General features: G+C 41.3%; 1 pseudogene; it reads left to right on the plus strand.

The window, feature by feature from the left end:
• The first annotated feature begins 1,950 nt into the window (after positions 1-1,950).
• LOC115518687 lies at positions 1,951-19,817 on the plus strand (annotated as a pseudogene).
• The last annotated feature ends 234 nt before the right edge of the window (positions 19,818-20,051 follow it).

Consider the following 20,051-nt stretch of genomic DNA (forward strand, 5'->3'; position numbering starts at 1 on the left):
TCGTCTGGTGGAGAAAAAAACTATGACCATTTTTTGTTGCTGAGTTAATGTCAATCAAAACTAGTTTAGTTTTGAGCCCTCAAAGGGGGAAAGTAAACTTATCTCTGGACAGCCTTCTTTTATTTAGAAAAATAACCCGTTGAAATGGGCCCTTTAGTAATAATATATAAAGCAAGTTCACAGGACATCTTAACCCAGAGTTGGGCTCTGGAGAGTTGGAATCCTGGATCTGGGTTGCCCTGTACCCCACCCGATTTTGATGGGAGATTGGAGGGTCCCAAGGTGGCAAATTTGGATGAAGGCACAGATCTCCTATCCTCTATTTAAAAAAAAAAAAAAAGTTTTTATTAAAGTATAGTACATACTAAAAGGTGCACATTACACAAGTTCAATGATTTCGCACAAAATGAAGCATCTTTAAGATCAAGAGACAGAACATTACCAGCTTCCCAGAAGGCTCCCTTATATTCTCTCTTTGGAGGGGGCAGGGTACTGCCTTCACTCAGCATAGATTATTTTTGCTTATATTTGAACTTTACAGCAATTGAATCATACAGAATGTACTCTGCTGTCTGACTTTCTTTCACTGGACATTGTGTTGAAGATGCTAACTGTCCATGGTCATAGTTTGTTCATTCTTTTTGCTGTATAGTGTTCCACTGTGTAAATCTACCTAAATTTATTCATTTTGCTACTGATAGACATTTGGTAATTCTCAGGTTTGAGACTTTATAAATCATGCTGCTAGGAACATTAAAGTCAATGTCTTTGGTGAACATGATATATACATTTTTGTTGGGTACATACCTAGGAAACATACATACAGACATACATATATGTTCAGCTTCTATAGATATCATGCAATAGGTTTTCAAAGTAGATGATCTAATTTTCACAGTTTAATTAGTTTCTTTTTGCTGCTTGTAACAAATTACCACAAACTTAGTGACTTAAAACAACAGAAATTTTTTATTTTAGAATTTTGGAGGTCAGATATGCAAATTGAGCTTGCCTTTTCCAGTTTCTAGAGTCTGGCTACATTTTTGGCTGGTGGCCCCTTAACTCCAACCTCCAATCTCAATTTCTCTTTCAACTTGGCTGCTGTTGTCACATCTTTTTCTCCCCCTGCTTCCTTCTCTCCCCTTGACCTTCTTGCCTTACCCTTCTAAGAACCTTTGTGACTATATTGGGCCCACTCAGATAATCCCATCTGAAGATCCTTAGTTTAATCACATATGCAAAGTTCCTTTTGCCATGTAAGGTAACATATTCATAGATTCCAGAGACAAGAATGTGAACCTTTTTGGGGGCCATTATTCAGCCTACTACACATAGCAGGTTATTGAAACCTACTATATTGGATGGATAGAGAGAGGCTGGACTGCAACGAAAGAGAGAGAGGGAAAGAGGGAAAGGAAGGAGGGAAGGAGGAAAGAGAGTGAGAGAAAGGAAAGAAGACAGAAAGAAAGAAAGAAAGAAAGAAAGAAAGAAAGAAAGAGAAAGAAAGAAGAGAAAAGAAAGATAAGGAAGAAAGAAAGGAAGAAAAAAGAAAGATAAGGAAGAAAAAAGAAAAGAAAAAAGAAAAGGAAGGAAGGAAGAAAGAAAGAAAGATAAGGAAGAAATAAAAAAAGAAAGAAAGATGCAGGGAAGAAGGAAGGGAAAGAAAGGCAGAAAGAAAAAAGGATGATGAAGCCTGGAGATTCAATTCACTTGGAGGATTGGCTCTGTTGCCCTAGGGGCTGTGCCAGGACTCATAGGCAGGAGAGGGAGGCTGATGCTGGAACATTACCTCTGGCCACCACTATCCTGGCATCACCAACATGTCTGGGGCCAACGGCTTTCATTGTAGAGAATGAGAGTCTAGGTCAATTTGGGCCTGGGCACCCTGCCAAGTGAAATGTTTGGGAAGGCAGACTTTTCTCTGTGAGTGTTGGTAGCAGCAAGAAAGCAATGGTGAACAGATCACACTATGCACTGTGGGTAAGACCCCATGGTCAGCAGACAGTGCCCCCACCCCACCCATGTTGCTGTCCATCTTCCAGTCTCTGGGGACTGGTCTGTTTCAGGGTTGATGGTGGAATTGTGGGGACTGACTTCCCACAGTAGGTGAGGTAAGGTGAGGATGTGATGGAATGACAGAGCCTGCCAATCTAGGCAGGCATGCCCATGCCTTCATTGTAATTTGAATGTTAAAGGAAGATGGTTGGCTTTAACTCTCTAGACTTAAGGATCAGGACCTATAGTTTCTACCTACTTCTGAATCTAATTTTGGACCAGCAACCACACCCTCGAAGGAGATAGATGTTATTATCCCCATTGAAGGAGGTAGATGTTATTATCCCCGTTGAAAGAGATTAGATGTTATTATCCCCATTGTACCAATGAGATCACCAGGGCTCCAAGCAGCTTTCTGATTTACTGGAGGAGTCTCAGGAATGGAACCAAGAGCAGAGCAATCCTCATAGCTCTTCTTGCTGCCCTTGGCACTGTCCCACTTCCCTGGTGTGTGAGATCCACTGACACCTGAAGTGATGGGAGCTGAGAGGCAGAGCTGACCCAACATGTGCAAACCAAAATGGACACATCCTACTTTGTTGGTGATTCAGTGGGATTACCTGGTTTAATGCCTTCAAAAATAGGTTTTGGTGGGGTTTTAGGAACAAGTAATGATAGATGCATGTGTTTGATAGGCATCTTGATCAGAAATCCCTCTACCAACTTTCTGCCTTCCAGAAATGAGCTGAACACTTTGGTCTATTGATGGAACGCCTCCATTTCTCTTCAAAATGGTTGTTTGTACTACAATTCATTTACTACCTCTTTAATTCAGATCCCAAGACAGAGAAGAGATGTGTGGTTAGTCTGTCATTTTGAATTAAAAATTCCTTGTTGGGGCACCTGGGTGGCTCAGTCAGTTAAGCATCCAACTTCGGCTCAGGTCGCGATCTCACAGTTCATGGGTTCAAGCCCTGGGTCCGTCTCTGTGCTGATAGCTCAGAGCCTGGAGCCTGCTTCGGACTCTGTGTCTCCCTCTCTCTCTGCCCCTCCCCCACTCACGCTCTCTCTGTCTCTCAAAAATGAATAAACGTTAAAAAAAACGTTTTTTTTTTTAAATCCCTTCTTGATCATCCTCATAGTCATAATCATTATTAATTATTGTTCTCCTGGGGACGCCTGGGTGGTTCAGTTGGGGGTTAAGCTCCAACTCTTGATTTTGGCTCAGATTATGATCTCATAGTTTGTGAATCTGAACCCCGAGTTGGAGCGTGCTTGGGATTCTATCTGCACCCCCTCCCACCCCCGCTCACATGCTCTCTCTTCCAAAAAAATTTTTTTTTAATTAAAAAATAAAATAATTGCTCCCTTGTCTTAAACAGCTTCCCTCTGTCCCAGCCTCTTTGTCTTCCTTTCTATTCCTCCCCCACCCTCCAACTTAGGTTTCTCTGCCTTGACTGCTTACTTAAGTTGTTCAAGTTCCCAAAGATGGTGTCAAATCTTTGGAATCTCCTTTTACCTCACCCTTTTCAAACTTGGGTCAAGTACTTGCTGGGATCCCACAGCTCTGCTGTGACCCTGGGACCTTTTTGTGTGATTCTCCTGGATGGACCCTATTTTATAGATCCTGTGTCTTTGTCTTTCTTAATTCACTTCCTCTATTTGTTGGTACATCTCTACAGTAACTTCCTAGGAAGGGTATGTGAAAGGTAAATTTTGGAGTCCTTGCATAGCTGAAAAAGTTTTTATTTTACCCTCACACTGTTTGTTTATCTGAGTATAAAATTCTAAAATGAAAATAATTGTCCTTCAGAAATCTGAAGGCATTCCTCCTCTATCTTCTAGATCCCAGAGTTATGGAGAGAAAATCTGAAGACATTGAGATTCCTTATCTTTTATTTGGGACATGCCCACCCCCACTCCCACTCTGCCTTTTAGAAACAGGTAGGACTTACTCTTTTTCTACTGTGCTCTAAAATTTCACTTTTATTCACCTTGGTCTGGGTTTATTTTTATGTAATCTTTTAGGAATTTAGGAATTCCCTTTATATCTGTAAACTCATGTAGTTTAGTTCTGGGTAATTTTCTTGGAAATCAGTTATTAAATAGTGCAATAAACAATATAGAGACAGAGTGGTATAAAGCACTTGATTTTTAACTTTGAAGACAAAGCACAGAAGACTTCATTACAATTGCAGGAGAGATTAACCTTTTTATCAATCTCACTGATATAGAGATAAAATTATAGATGGCAGGGGGAATGAGTGGTGCAGTTGGTTAAGTGTCTGACTTCGGCTCATTTCATGATCTCATGGTTTCTGGGTTCGAGCCCTGCGTCAGGGTCTGTGCTGACAGCTCAGAGCCTGGAACCTGCTTTGGATTCTGTGTCTCCCTCTTTCTCTGCCCCTTTCCAGCTCACACTCTGTCTCTGTCTCTGTCTCTCTCTCAAAAATAAATAAACATTAAAAAAAAGTATACATGGCAGAGCAGGGCATTAGGAGAAAGGAAGTGAGTGAGGGGAGAGTGGGGTCTTTGATAGCCTCATCTTACAAAGTAGGGGGTGGTGGTGAAAAGGTGCTACCTACATTTAATTGAATAGAAATGACAGATGTTAACTACTGGAGACACTGGAATAGTGACATAGCTATCTCTATGGGGGGAAGCAATGGTGTGGTGAGGCTTTAATGCTAGGGGAGCAAGCCAGGTTTGGGAGAGGGAATGACCTGTGCTGGGAAAGCAGGGAGGGGGTTAGGGTACAGCATTTAAACAGGAACCTTTTCTTGACTAATTTTTCTGCCCTGTCTCTCTCAAACTTCTTCTGACATGTTTTTGAGAGAGAGCGAGCAAGCAGGGGAGGAATAGAGAGAGGGGGACAGAGGATCCAAAGCTGGCTCCACACTGACAGCACAGAGCCCTACAAAAGGCTGGAACTCATGAACCATGAGATCATGACCTGAGCTGAAGTTGGAGGTTTAACCAACTAGCCACCCAGGTGCCCCTGATATATATTTCTAAAGAAAAAAAAAATTTGAGGTAAAATTCACACAACAAAATAAACCTTTTTATATATTTATTTTTTCAAAATAAACCATTTTAAAGTTAACAATTCAGAAGTTTCAGAGACAGTTTATATATATATATATATATATATATATATATATATATATATAATTTTTTTTTTTTCTTAGAGAGAAAGAGTGTGAGTGAGGGAGGGGCAGAGAGAGAATTCCAAGCAGGTTCCCGGCCCCATGTCAAGCAAGACATGGGGCTCTATCCCATGATCCTGAAATCTTGACCTGAGCCGAAATCAAGAGTCAGATGATTAAGTGATTGACCCACCCAGGCGCCCCAGCGACAGTTTTTGACAGCCTTAAGTGGTGGGTCCCGGAGCTGGTGTGGCCAAGGGATAAATGTCTCCTCCTTTCCTCCACTGTCATCAATTCAGGAAAATAATTAATCTCCTCATCAATTCAAGAAAATAATTTAGTTTCAGCTCTTGAGATGCAAATATATTTTTCAAGGCCTTTTTCACTTAAGAAAAGATCCAAATATTATCCTTTAGAGAGAGTCCTCTATAGGAGAACCTATAGGCTGAAGGCCATAGGAAAACGTTAAACACTAAGTTCCTTGTCACACTGAGCAAAACAGAGCATATTTTGCTTCCTATATTCATAATTTTCTTCCCCCTGGTTCCTTTCTGGTCACTTCTTTATGTCTCCCTCTTTCTCCATACTGTCCTAGCATAAGTGGAAGTCCCGTGGCTGAGCCTTCCCCCAACATTTTTTTTTTTTTTTTGAGAGAGAGAGGGCGCAAGTGAGTGAGGGGGCAGAGAGAGGGAGGCGGGAAGAATCCCACAATCCCCAGCATTTTCTAAACCTTAACATCTTAGAGTGGAGATGGGGTACTTGCTATTTCCAAGCTGCCAGCGTGTTTCTGATTCATCTTTGGGAGAAGATTGCTCTCCTGTTCTGGGAAGAAAAAAAAATGCTTTGATATGCTGGAAAGATGGTAAGTGAGGTTTAACATCTCCATTTAAGAGTCCATGCTTAAAATCTGTCAGCCTTAGACTTGGATGTGCCCAGTCTCCCAAAACTCTTAGCTGTTCACAGAGGTCCCATGCATCAGGCCTTCCTAATAGGAGGAAAGTTGCCATTAAAGAATCGCTTCATAATGGCCTTTAAAAGTTACCAATAAAGGGGCGCCTGGGTGGCTCAGTCGGTTAAGCGTCCGACTTCAGCTCAGGTCACGATCTTGCGGTCCGTGAGTTTGAGCCCCGCATCAGGCTCTGGGCTGATGGCTCAGAGCCTGGAGCCTGCTTCCGATTCTGTGTCTCCCTCTCTCTTTGCCCCTCCCCCATTCATGCTCTGTCTCTCTCTGTCTCAAAAATAAATAAACATTAAAAAAAAATTTTAAAGTTACCAATAAAATAATTAGCAATAAAATCTGTTTTATGTTCAACCCTTGGTCCTTAGGCTGCAATCCTTAGGCCAGGCCATCTTTTCCCTTGGGGGTAGGAGGTAGGCCTCTGTATCTGCTCTATATCCTAGCAGATGAATATTTAAGTGGTTCTCTTGGATTGGAGACTGAACCCTTCAGAGTTGAGAGGCCCAATTTTTTGGTCCCTCTGCACACTGACTTCTGTGATATTACAAAAAGGCTGGAATTTTCTAAAATTTAGGAGATGCCTAGGATTCTTTTCTTGGACTTTGTAAATGGCTTAACAAATACAACTGCAGGGGCAGCAGTGATACTGGGTTATCCAGTTTTAGGACTGCTTCCTCAGAACCTAAGTGGGTAGATCCAAATCCTTTTGTAGAATTCAGAATTTCAAGACCATGAAGAACTGCTGTGTATTATGATAAGAAAGATGGACTTTGCTGAGGGTAGAGTTGGCATGGGGGCCTGAACATGGAGAAAATAAGTACTGCACTCTGAGAAGACACAGAACAGGCCTAATGGAGAGGCCAGTTGGGGTACCCTGACTTATAGACTTTGGGGCAGTCAGGACCAGGATCTAGATTTAAGTATCAGCGAAGATGGTTTGGGCCCAGTTCAAATGTTTTTACTAAATGGGTCTCTCTCTGTAAATGTATGTGTACATATATACATGCATACACACACAAACACACATGTAGTATCTCGCTCTTTCTCCCCCTCTCTATTCACATAACAAAGAAATCTGTGTTCACCTCATGGTCACAAAATGGCTGCTTAACTTCCAAGCATCATGTCCACATTCCAAAGCTGAAGAAGGGTAAGGGTTAAAGGGCAAAAGATGTACACTATCTGTATCTCTCCTGTTTTTTGTTCTTGTTTTTTTTTCTTTTTTTTTTTTTTTCAGTAAAACAATAGTTTTCCTTGGTACCTGACTCAATGATTTCCCCTTAAATTCACTGACCTGAACTGGGTCATATGGCTACCTCTGCTTGCCAGGGAAGCATGATTTTTTAGTGAATTCATTGAAATTACAATAAAATCAAGGTTATGTTGGTAAAAAAAAGACAGACTAACATAAGTTTTCTCCCTGTGACCCTGGACAATTACTTAACCTCTTGGTTTCCAGGTTTCCTCCTCTGGAAACTGGAAAACTGGTCCATAACTGTGCCTATCTCAGAGGATTATTATGAAGATGAAATGAGTTAATTTTTATAAATCACACAAAATATAACACTATAAAAGTGTCTGTTAAATGCATTGATAAAGGGAAGAGTGTACACTGGATGGGGATGAGTAGGGCCTCCCATTAAGCATGGCTTTTCTGCATAGTAATTCTCTTCTGCAGTAACAGTCTCTTGAATGTTACAAGCTAATGGTAGCTCTCCTTCAGGGATTATGGGGAGGGCTGCTGCCCTCAGTTGGCGCAGGCAGTTGGCAGCAGCCTGGAAAAGCATTGCAAGGTGGTCTGTAGAGAGTGAGCCGGGGGCTAAACTCCTTAACGTCGCAAGGCACAAGAGTAGTAGCACAGCTGGAGTGGGGATACCGCTACCTTCCCCAACATCCCTTACAGCTACTGTGACCATGTGACTCGGCTTTTGCCAATAGAGTGAGTGGAAGTGAAATGTGTGGAAAGGAAAACCCCTGGCCTTTGCCTTCTGCTCCTCTCCCATCCAATGACAGTGATGGCCATGCTGGAGCTCCTCTGTGAAGCTGCCAGAAGCCTGTATCCCCGAATGACTGAGTGATACAGGCCCACCGGTTGACCTAGAACACCTACACTGAACTATTATATGAGAAAGAAAGAAATTTCTATTTTTGTTTGAGCCACTGCATTTGGGACTTATTCATTCCAGCCTTTTACCTCAACTAATACATTACTATCATAATTTAAACTATTTAGGAAATAACAAAGACTACCTATGCAGAGGGGAATTGAGAGGTTGGGGTATAGTGATGGGAGGGAGTTTCGTTTTATTTTTACTCCATCTCTACAGTTGCTGAAATTTGAACCATATAAATGTAATACTCAAAATCTTAAAAAATTTCGGGGGTGCCTGGGTGGCTCAGCAGGTTAAGCATCTGACTTCGGCTGGGGCACGATCTTGTGGGTTCATGGGTTTGGGCCGGGCGTGGACTCTGTGCTGACAGCTCAGAGCCTGGAGCCTGCTTTGGATTCTGTGTCTCCCTCTCTCTCTGCCCCTCCCCTGCTCACACTCTGTCTCTCACTCTCAAAAATCAATAAACATTAAAAAAAACTATTTAATAAAAAAGTAAAAAATTTCAACCCAACTTCAATTGAAACAGCTTAAAAAAATATTTAGTTAACTAGAGATGTCGATCCTTCACCACAATGGTTTGTCATTGATTGGCACTCAACCAGCATTTGATTCCCCTATCCATGAATCCTATGAGCAGGGAGAGGGGAAAGGTGGGGGGTAAAGCTGGCAGAAAGGAGCAGCCAGGTGAATTCATGAGTGAGAGGCAGACTTGCCTGTCTCCACCCAAGACCTCTCATCTGGGTGCCGGCGATTGGACTCCTCATCCCCCAATTGGACTGGGCATCAGCATGAAGGAGGTGATCCCTGCATGCAGATTAATGCCACTTCCATTTCCTGAGCATCCTATGTGCCAAGATGGTATCTTTTAGTAGGAGGCACTCCGAGAGGCTTGTCCTGAATTTTTGCTTGGATGAGCAAGGTGACATTTTGTACCATTTGAAGGAGCATTCAGTTTTCATCTCTGTGACCTGAGTTGACTTTTCCTGCCTCCTATGTTTTATGTTGGCCTGAAAGAATGGCTTATTATTTTTCCAATTGATGATTTCCAACAAAACTCCCATTTAAGAGACAAAAGGAAAGGGGCAGTATAATATTGAGTGACTTTCTCCTTTGGGACACAACAGAAGTTACTTATTTAATGTGGAGCTAGGGAGGGCATTGTGTGATTGATAGTTCAGAATTTTCTCAAAATCTAATGAATATTTGAAATGATCATTTTATTCTTGCTTTTTGTTTTCTTTTACCATACAATGGCTCCTTTTATAAGCACTGCCCTTGGGAAAACACTGATAGCATTTTCCCCTCCTACGTGCCCTTGAACTCAGTGTATTTTTCCCAGGAGAGTTTCTCAGTTGAAATATTTGGTAAATTAGTAACAGAAAAAGGAATCAAATACTTTCAGAAATCACTTTTTAAAAGTTTGAAAGTTAAAACATTAAAAAACTAATAAACTGTTGGTACCAATTTAATGATCTCAGTTTAATCCTCCCCTTTGGTTCTCAGTTGCCCACCAGACTAAGCTTTATGCTGGTCCCTGAGGGTCCCTCATACATTGGTAGTAAGGCCTTCCTAGCCTTACTACCCGCCATTCCCTGTGGGATTCATCCAGAGCCACAACCAGACTGGGTGCTGCTGGTTCCTGGGTGCACGCGGCCCACGACTCTCCCCTCAGATGCCATCTTGTCATGAAGTAACTTTCCCCTTCAACCAGGGGCTGCAACCACACTTTGTGGATTTGGGTCCATGTCGCGTGGAGTTAGTGGCACAGGGCTGATCTTAACCATCTTTGCAGTTCTGCAGCCTCTGACCTGGCCCCGGCACATAGTAGATGCTTATGAGTGTGAACTTCACTGAGGGGCTAAAGAAACAAACCAAGGCCAGACACATCTCTGTCAAAAAATGTGCGCTCTGACAGGGCTGACAAACCACAACCCATGGGCCAAGTCTAGCTGCTGCTTTTTTTTTTTTTTACAAGGCTCATGAAATAAGAATGCTTTCATATTTTTACATGGTTGAAAACAATCAAAAGAAGTAGAATATTTCATGACATTTGAGAATGACACAAAATTGAAATTTTAGTACTCATAAATCAAGTTTTATTGGAACCCAGCCACACCATTAGTTTACATCTTGGTTGTTTCTGTCTTCCCACTTTCACAGCAGAGTTGAGCCATTGCAACAGTGATCATATGGCCAACAAAACTTGAAATATTCACTGTCACTTTACAGAAAGTTTGCCAGCCCCTGCTTTATAGGCAGAGGTCTTTGAAATGGAAATGTTTGTTTTTGGTCTCTTCCAAATCTATGGTTGTGCTAGAAGCATAAATGGCTATTATTTCTCTGTTTTTAAAATACTATTTACCATTTCAAAATTTTCTGAGTAACTGCCCTGTGTATAATAAACCAGAAGTATTCATTTCCTGTCACCCTCAAGAACATTCAATAGAGGTACATTCAGTACAGGTGGGAGGTGGCTCTCTGGAGATATGGTGACAAGCAAGATAAACAGAGTCTCTCCCCTTGTGCTGTTGACTCTAATGTGTGGAAAATTCAACAATCCATAATATAAAGTATGATCATTGTTTTGATAGAGAAGTTAGAAGGCACTCAGAAAACAGAAGGCAAGAATACCTTAGCTTGTTTAGGTAGCATCAGGGGAGACTTCTCAGAGGAGGTGACATTTTCAGTGAGACCCGAAGGATAAGTAGGTATCATATCAGTGAAGAGTCTTTTACACGGAGGGAGACAAGCTTCAATCTTATTTAAGCTACTGTTATTTGAGGGTCTCTGTTACATGCATGCAAACCTGTATCATAACGAATACATCTTTTTTTTAAAAGATTTTATTTTTAGGTAATCTCTACACCCAATGTGGGGCTCGAGCTCACCCCAAGACTGAGAGTTGCATGCTCTACTGACTGAGCCGGGCAGGCGTCCCCGTTCTTCATACCAGAACAGACACTTCCTTAAGCAGTTGGCAGGACCTGCTTCTCCTGTGGGAAAGGGAGTCAGAGCCCCTGGGTCGCCCAGTGCAGGGAGGAACTTTGCGTTCCAGGATATGGGACTCTGGGATGCTGGCTGCTTATTTCTCTTTAGGGAGGTTTTCTTTGGCCTCTGAATATCTTAAAAACGTAACAAAAGCAGAATCACCTCTTATGTGCTGATACCACTGCATTTTGTCAGACAAGTTTCTCTCTGAGTTCACTGTTCATTCTGGAAGACTGTCTCAATCCTTGAGCTCCTTGGCAAAACTGTCTTCCCATCTCTTTTCTACACCGCCCTTCCACATTGGCCGTGGAAGGGGTCCCACCTAATGGCAGCAATCTCGTGGAAGCCTGCTTGCCACTTTGTTTTCAAGGTGGAAGAATTGTTTCTGAGGCTTAATGGATTTACTTTGGAAGGAGGCTGAGAGGACTTAGCTCTAGTGTCTCTGCTGACATTTGTCACCGAAATTTCAGGTCACTCAGCCATCCCAGCTGATCTATAAAGCCAGGACAATGCAACATCTTAGGGAAATTAACACCATCTCTGTGAAGAACTTTAGACCAGGACTAAATGCCAGATATTATTTTTTACTTTAAAAATCAATGACAGGGGCGCCTGGGTGGCGCAGTCGGTTAAGCGTCCGACTTCAGCCAGGTCACGATCTCGCGGTCTGAGTTGGAGCCCCGCGTCGGGCTCTGGGCTGATGGCTCAGAGCCTGGAGCCTGTTTCCGATTCTGTGTCTCCCTCTCTCTCTGCCCCTCCCCCGTTCATGCTCTGTCTCTCTCTGTCCCAAAAATAAATAAACGTTGAAAAAAAAAAATCAATGACAGTGTGTGCTCAGAATGAAGATGTGCTTGCTTCTTCCTTCCAGTGATTCATTGTTCATTCCAAGTACTCGCTTTGTCATCCAGAGGAGCCATGTAAATAGGAAAAGGCAGCTCAATAAATTAGTCAGTATCCTGATGAATATGGTTTCATTAACTGGACCAATCACTGATTCACATAAATCAATGAAGTGATCAAATAATGATGGAATAATCTATCAGCTGTAAACCTCTCCAGAACATAATCAACCTCTTACAAATGCCTCCAAAATGTGTTAAATTTATAATCACAAGTGAGAAAAGTGTGTAGTTAACATTTGTCATTTTGGTTGTCCAGCATCCCAAAACTCCTCCTATTTGGGTGAGTGCAAGATAAATGGAGCCCAGGATCAGGTGTACCACTCTGGAAGGTGAAGAGGAGCAGATAATCCTGCTTTCGACTCCTTGGACCTGTGTATAGACATTTGACCAAGGCTCAGCCAATCAGAGACTCTTCCCAAGACTTTGGCCCTTCAGGGAGTGATAACAAAGCCAGTGATAGTTAAAGATCATTCAGAGTGACTGGGTGGAATTAAGACTTCAGTGAATGGTGACACGTATCCAGGGCTGATGGTGCCAGTGCCAGCACCCTATACTGACTGAACCTCTGGTGGGGTATTGACTGAGCCACATCGCCCTGAATTCCTGTTTCCAAGATGAACTGTCCAATCTTCCAGTATCTTTCCAATAAATTTCTTTTTTGCATCAGTTAGCCAACATTGGTTTTATTATTTGCAAGAACACTGGCTGTTTCATATGCTGTGTGAGAATAATATACATGCTATTATTCTGTACCTGGTCCAGTTCTAGACCAGGAAGAATTAATTTTAAAACAACAGTTACTTTAAGGGTCCAACTGACAGGAAAGCATGTATTTTACAAAGAATGTTGAGTTGTAACATGTTTGTTCAGTGCACTTAATTGCTGCTCACTCTTTGAAAGGACAAAGGACCAATCAGAAACAGGCCACAGTCTCCAAGAGCCTGACAGAAAGGCAGTGGTATTTTAGAATTCAAAGGGACCTTTGAAACCATCTCAGCCAAACCCCTCATTTTACAAATAAGAAAATTGAGATTCAGGCTGGCCAAATGATTTACCCCAAATTGCATAGCCAATTATGGAAGAGCAGGGATTGTAATCAGTCACCCACTCCTGGAGAATTGTTTTATTTGGCAGGAAAGACAGGCAGGGTGAAGAAGGGAGTGGCAAAGAGAGGTATCTAGTTTGCAGAACTGGGATCACGAAGTGTGTTTGGTCGCAAGGCCAGGGCAGTCACAGGACCGGATCGTGAGGTCAGAGGGTTCCCACATAGAAAAGCTGGCTGCATGTTGAGATGCTGCTGGAATGCAGGGTTGGCTAACAGCATAGTCTCAGAGCTAGAGCCAAACATGAATCTCTCTTCTCATCCCTGAAATGTGTAGACAAGGAGTCTAAGTGTTTAAACACTTAAAAAAAAAAAAAAAAGAAAGAAAACCCTATTGGAACTTGTCACTTTTTCTGAAACTCTGATGAATATAGCTGTCACTCCTGAAACTTTGATTCCCTCTTTTTTTGGTCTTTATTCTGACATGCCTAGTAGAATCTCATTGCAATTGGACCTGTCACCAGTCGGTGACACTATCTAGTTCTTAGGTAGATCTATCACTTCAGTTTGAGGTGTTTGCTTTACTTGTTGTGGGGCAGATATTAGTTATATGGACACTCCCACTCCCCAAAAGAACTAATAAACCATTTGGGAGGACGGAATTTGACTCATTTAGGCTTGAAAATCAACATGTAAAATAAATGTGCTTTCTCAAGCATCGCTGCATGATACAGCATGCTTTTGTGTTACGTTATTGACAGATGGGATGTCGATAAAAAAGGTACATCAAAGCACTGATATACCTCAGGATAACTCATCTCTTCTGTATGCTATAGCCATTTAGAATTGCTTTTTGTTTATCATTTGATATATGCCCAATACAGATCTTCTTACTCTGTTTTAAACTTACATTGCTGCATGAGCAAAGGACCTGCAATGAAAAACAAAAAACTGTTTCCAAACCAAGCAGGCGATCCTGCAGGGAATGGGGGTGTTCCAGAACAGAGAAAACTAGAGAATGCATGCAAAAGTGGGACAAGCCTTAGTGGGAAAAGTCCAGCCCATGTTATGCCAGGACAAAGGAGAGTTGAAACAAGAACCATTTCTGCAAGGCTGAGGTTGTAGCTCCTAGTTAACAAATATGGAAGGAAGAAAGAAAACTAAGAAGTGACCACCTGGTTAATATAAAATATTAAAAAAACTTTTTTTAAACTTTGAAAATATTTGGTGAGCATTTTTACAATGTAAAATAGTAGTGTGGTGAAAATAACTAATTGTTACATTCTGCATTAAAGAAATGTTTAGGTGATAATAACTAATCATGGTACAATAGGATTATTTGATGGTTTGTGGATTTAAGTTAAGGATGTTCTATTTCTTTTTGTTTTTTAATTAAATTTACATTGGGTTGAAGGTAGGAAATATGAGCCTCTTTTTTTAACGTTTATTTATTCATTTTGAGAAAGAGAGAGTGAGAGTGTGCATGAACATAGGGCAGAGAGAGAGAGAGAGAGAGAGAGAGAGAGAGAGAATCCCAAGCAGGCTCCGTGCTATCAGTGCAGAGCCTGATGTGGGGCTCAATCTCACGAACCGTGAAATCATGACCTGAGCCAAAACCAAGAGTTGGAGGCTTAACTGACTGAGCTCAGTGCTCCAAGGATGTTCTATTTCTTAAAGAATGGGGAGATTAAGAACTAGAAAATTACTAAGAATTAATATCCCTTTCAGTTTTGTTTCCAACTCAAACGAAATGATTTTAAGGCAGGAAATGTTAAAATGAACTATGAGGCATTCATACCAATGTCATAGAATCCGTATCTTCAAATTCTGTGGAAAAATACCTGTGTGTCAAGGCTCCTTGAAAAAGAATACCTTGTTGTTGTTGTTGTTGTTGTTGTTGTTGTTATTATTGTTGTTGTTGTTGTTAGAACCCTTTCTAGTGGCTGAGTTTTAAGTGTTCCTTGACCCCAGTTAAGATTGATTATGTTTGTGACTAGGTAAGAGAGTTCACCCAGAATATTACCAAAGCCATACTTGGTGCAGTTTTCAAGATCTTATGCAAAGTAAGACAGGGATTGAATTCTAATTTGCAAAGACTAGGAAGATGTTTCCAAGATCCTAATAGATTCTGGTTTGCCATCTTGACTAGCATTCTGTAAGGAGTTCCTTAGTGTGGATGCAGTTGCCCCTGGGCAGGTCATTTCTTGGAAATGGACTGGACGCATTCCTTCTTCTAATCCCTTGCTTGCCTATTTTGTCCCTCTTCTCCACTCCACATTTCTAAATCTTACAGCTCCTTGGAAACCCAGGGGACCTCTTCCACGGAACCTGTGCTGACCATCTTAACCACTATGGCATACTCCTTTTGTGAGCTCCTATAATATTTTAAGTAGTAGTCATTTGATCCTTAGTTTGCATGTGGACTACTCTTTATGTGCCTTCTTAGTAAAATGCCAGGCTCTTTAATGTTCAGGGTCATATCTCCCACCTCTCAATCGCCAACAGTGCCACCTCAGTGTAGGCAATGAGCACTGGATGACTGATTGACAGCCCTACTCAGCATGGTGGTTTATTTTAAATTCTGCAGAGAGAAAAAAAAAAACCCAGCGTGCAGAGAAAGAGGGCTGCCTTCAGATTTCCAAATCCAAACTCAGCCTGAGGCTCATGTTGGGATTCCCTGTTAGCTTACGTTGACGTGAGAAGGCATCTATTACTTGTCTTACAAAGACACGTGGACCTGACAGAATGACATAAGGTTCTGGAATGTGGTTGTAAAAGGCAATGTATAACTTCTCAGGTGATCACTGATTTGAACAGGAAGCCTTGGGAGCACTGCAATTGAATAAATGACTCAGAAAGCTTTTACTGAGAGTCTTAAATGTAGGGCAAGGTATGGGAATATAGCAGATGCTTTCAGTACTGATGTCACATCCCCTTGAGCCACCTCTAATTTCAGTCAGGCCCCATAACCTAATAGTGACGTTGAGAATGTATCCTTTAAAGAATTTTCATCCTTTCCTGCTTTATTCTCTCATTTCTGCTTCTTAGGATCACATCCCAAATAAATTACTTGTTTCTAGACCTTGTTTAGGCTTTGTGTTAGGGGGAACTTGAGCTAAGAGAGAGAGATATATAGGATATGGTACTTGCCCTTAGGGATCTTATAAGTTTAGATGGAGTATTTGGACACATATTCTTGGATACAATAACATGAAAATAAAAGGCAGATTTCAATTTAATGACACACAAGTAGTACAGAGTCTAGTCCATTATGACTGATACAGATTTTATGAAATTTAGTAATAATTCTTCCAGCTCTGATAGTTCTAACTAGGAAGACTTGGTTCTTCCAGAATTATTATCTTTTGATATTTTATTAATCTCATATCTTACTAAAGCATTCTGTTCTTAGCTGAATATGAAGACGTGGGATTGGGTACATTTTGTACTATATCCTTGGTGATCTGTAATTATATCCTGTCATTCAAATGCTAGTCTATTCAACTTTACAGAGCTTAAACATCCCTTAACATTTTACTTCTCCTAATACTAAATGGAACACTTAGGTGTTCACAAAATTATCCTGGAACATGTCATGAGAATAAACAAAATGAATTGAAGTTATCATTTTGTACTTGGGGCCAATTATTTTAAAGGAAAAAGACAGGGAACTTAATTTTTTCACTGAAAGACTAATATAGCACTATTTTTGAAAATTGGGAGGTGAATAAATACATCATTGATAGAAATATATATAGAATATATCAAAGCTTGTTATTGTAATTTTGTAAATTTTTATGATTGACCATATTATAGATACATTTTTAACACAATTGTAGCACTCGTAAATTTTGTATTAAATTCTATATGGAGCCAATTTTGGAGCTTTAAGAAGTCATTTTGAGAAATTTTCTGGTCACATATACTACTCTGGGATTATAGGCTGTCACTATCTACCAGACAGAGTTCGGTCCCCTTTCTTGAGTCACCTATGTCTTCTAGCCTCTTTTAGATAAGGGAATCTTGGTTGCCATGTTTATAAAGGAAGTCATAAAATTTCTTAAGATATCAAGCTTTTAAAATATTGCAATGATTTTTTTAAAGCTTTGTTGAAGAGAAATATGTGTCCTGAAAGCAGGGCATTGCTTGGATTTGCATTTCAGAGTCCGGGCAAGACCTTTCTTTCCTGCTAGATTTTAATTTTTTTCCAAGCCTTATGATAATAAGAATTTGTCTTCAGAGATGATGGTAGGCCTTAGTTTTGGTCTTTTACATTTATTTTTCCCATGCTTTCAGTGAATTTTTACTATGAATACTCTTGTCCTTCAATTCTAGGGACTTTCACGATTTCTTTGATACTTTGTTTCCATTTTCTCTATTCTACTTTTTGGATCTTGTATTCTTGGCATATTAATCCTCTTGGATTCATCATGTGTATAATTTCTCTCCTATTATGCAACTTTTTGTCTTTTCTGCTTTTGGCAGGATTTTCTCAGATTTATCTTTGAACTTTATAAGAGATTTCTTTCATTACTAACATTATATTTAAATTTTTTATTTATTAGTTAATTTTTAACAACTGAGACTTACTGAAAATATCAAAAGAAAGCATTTCATACACACAGTTGCCAACAGAAATAGGCAGCTCAGTAGAATAATAAAAAGTGGCTTATCAGGCTGTTTGTTGAATGGAGTATGCCACTAAGGACGCTTAAGTGTAGCCATGATACCTTTTTTGTTGTTGTTGAGAACTAACATCGTATTTTTTAACTTCCGAGAACTCTTTTTTGGCATCTGAATATTCTTTTTCTTTTTTTTTTTTTTTTCCAACGTTTTTTATTTATTTTTGGGACAGAGAGAGACAGAGCATGAACGGGGGAGGGGCAGAGAGAGAGGGAGACACAGAATCGGAAACAGGCTCCAGGCTCTGAGCCATTAGCCCAGAGCCCGACGCGGGGCTCGAACTCATGGACCGCGAGATCGTGACCTGGCTGAAGTCGGACGCTTAACCGACTGCGCCACCCAGGCGCCCCTGAATATTCTTTTTCTATAGCATCACTCTTTTATTTCACAGATACGTTATCTAGTTTAACCTAAGGCTATTATTAATAAGATCATTTTGAAATTCTCTTCTTTTCATTTTCTCTGAGTTCATATTTTCCACCTCACACTCTCACAACTTTAAATCTAGTGGAAGAGAGTCTTCAAAAATATAAGCAAAATTCCCAGAGTTTGATTTTATGGCCTCTGATTGGCACAACTTGGGCTACTTGCTCATTATTGAACCAGTTATTGTGTAGGGCAATGCAGCTTTTTTAAGTTTATTTATTTATTTTCAGAGAGAGAGAGAGAGAGCGAGAGAGAGAGAGAGAGCAGGCTCCCTGCTGCCAGCACTGAGCCCGATGCAGGGCTCAAACCCAGGAACTGTGAGATCATGACTTGAGCCGAAATCAGGAGTCAGTAGCTTAACAGACTGTGCCACTCAGGCAACATTTGGAGATGTCATTTTCATGGTTGGTTGGGAGCGGATCAATGTTCTTCCCCTAGAACTAGACAGAGATCAGCTGTGTTAGAACTGAAAGTGAGAGATGAGTAATTTTCAAAGAAAATGAGGAGGTTGTTTCTAGGAAGAGAGTCCATGGATATCAGATGGCCGAAAAATAAGACACATTCAGTACAGCTCCTGGCATAGGGGTTTCCTCTCAACAACCTGGCCCAGAGCTCAAAAGGCCAGTGTCTGAATTCCTGCAGTGACCAGTTACTCACAATTTCAAGGAATCCAGTTAATATCCAGACGATACTACTTTTTAAGGAAGTCTTACGTTATGCCAAACCCTAGCTTCCTTCAGCTGTCATCTGTGATGGCTGCACCTTGGAGTTATGTGAAGGCAGCACTTAAGTTCCCAGGTCTTTCTTTTCAGACTCAGCATCTCATGTTGCTATAGCTCTTCCTCACCTGACAGCATTTTGAATCCTTTTTCTATCTTAGATCTTCTCTTTTTTCCTCTAGTTTTGGGCATTTTGCTGTAGCATGAGCAGTCTAGAGTACAGAGTACCATCAGGCAGTACAATTGATTCAAATTGGTTTCTGAATGTAATCTAAGATCAAGTAAAGAATTTCATTTATTCACTTAATATGTATTGAGCTATCACTATAATGATTCTTAAACCTCTGATGCACACTAGAGCCACTAAAGAAACTTGAAAATCCTTGCAGTGGAGCTCACAGGTCCACACCCTGCCCTTGCTGCGGTCCCCATCCAGGGCCCTCACTGTCAGAGTAATCTATTGTGGTGCTTGAGGCTACAAGTGTAAGTATCTTAAGCTCAAGAAGTTAGAAGATGATGTCCCCAAATGCCTGGACATCTGCAGCGAGGGGACTCCCCAGGCCACATGCTTCTTTGAAGTGATGGTACCAAGGAAGTTGGTTCACTCCAAGAAGACAGGTGATGGCTACATGGACAAGGAGAGCAAATTTCTGAAGCTGGTGGCCGCCATGAAAGCCAGCTTGGCTCAGAGCTAATGTGCCCTGAAGGCAGAGTCCAGTGCCCTTGGGCCAGCCCCTTGTGGCAGACGCTTCAAGATGGGAAGGACTGAAATGTCTTGTGGGTGCATGGTCTCTTTCCCTGATGTCTCTGTGGCTGCTGGGTGGGGGCAGAGACAAACCCTGGTCCTTGTGTGTGTGTGTGTGTGTGTGTCCATGTCCCTGAGAGGGTAGCTCTGCACCCTCCCTTCCTTGCTTCTTCCTCTCCCTGCTTTTCCCCTTCTCCTGGCATCTCCCAGGCCCTGGCTACTCTCTGGCATTCGGGGTGGTCCTGCTTGGGGCTTCCGTCTCAGGGGGTGGCCAAGAGAGGGATCTGGATGAGTGACTTGCAGATTTCAGCAGTGTTGGCAACAGTTTACTATTCA

Source organism: Lynx canadensis, chromosome A1 (genome assembly GCF_007474595.2).
Source record: "Lynx canadensis isolate LIC74 chromosome A1, mLynCan4.pri.v2, whole genome shotgun sequence".
Lineage (NCBI taxonomy): Eukaryota > Metazoa > Chordata > Mammalia > Carnivora > Felidae > Lynx > Lynx canadensis.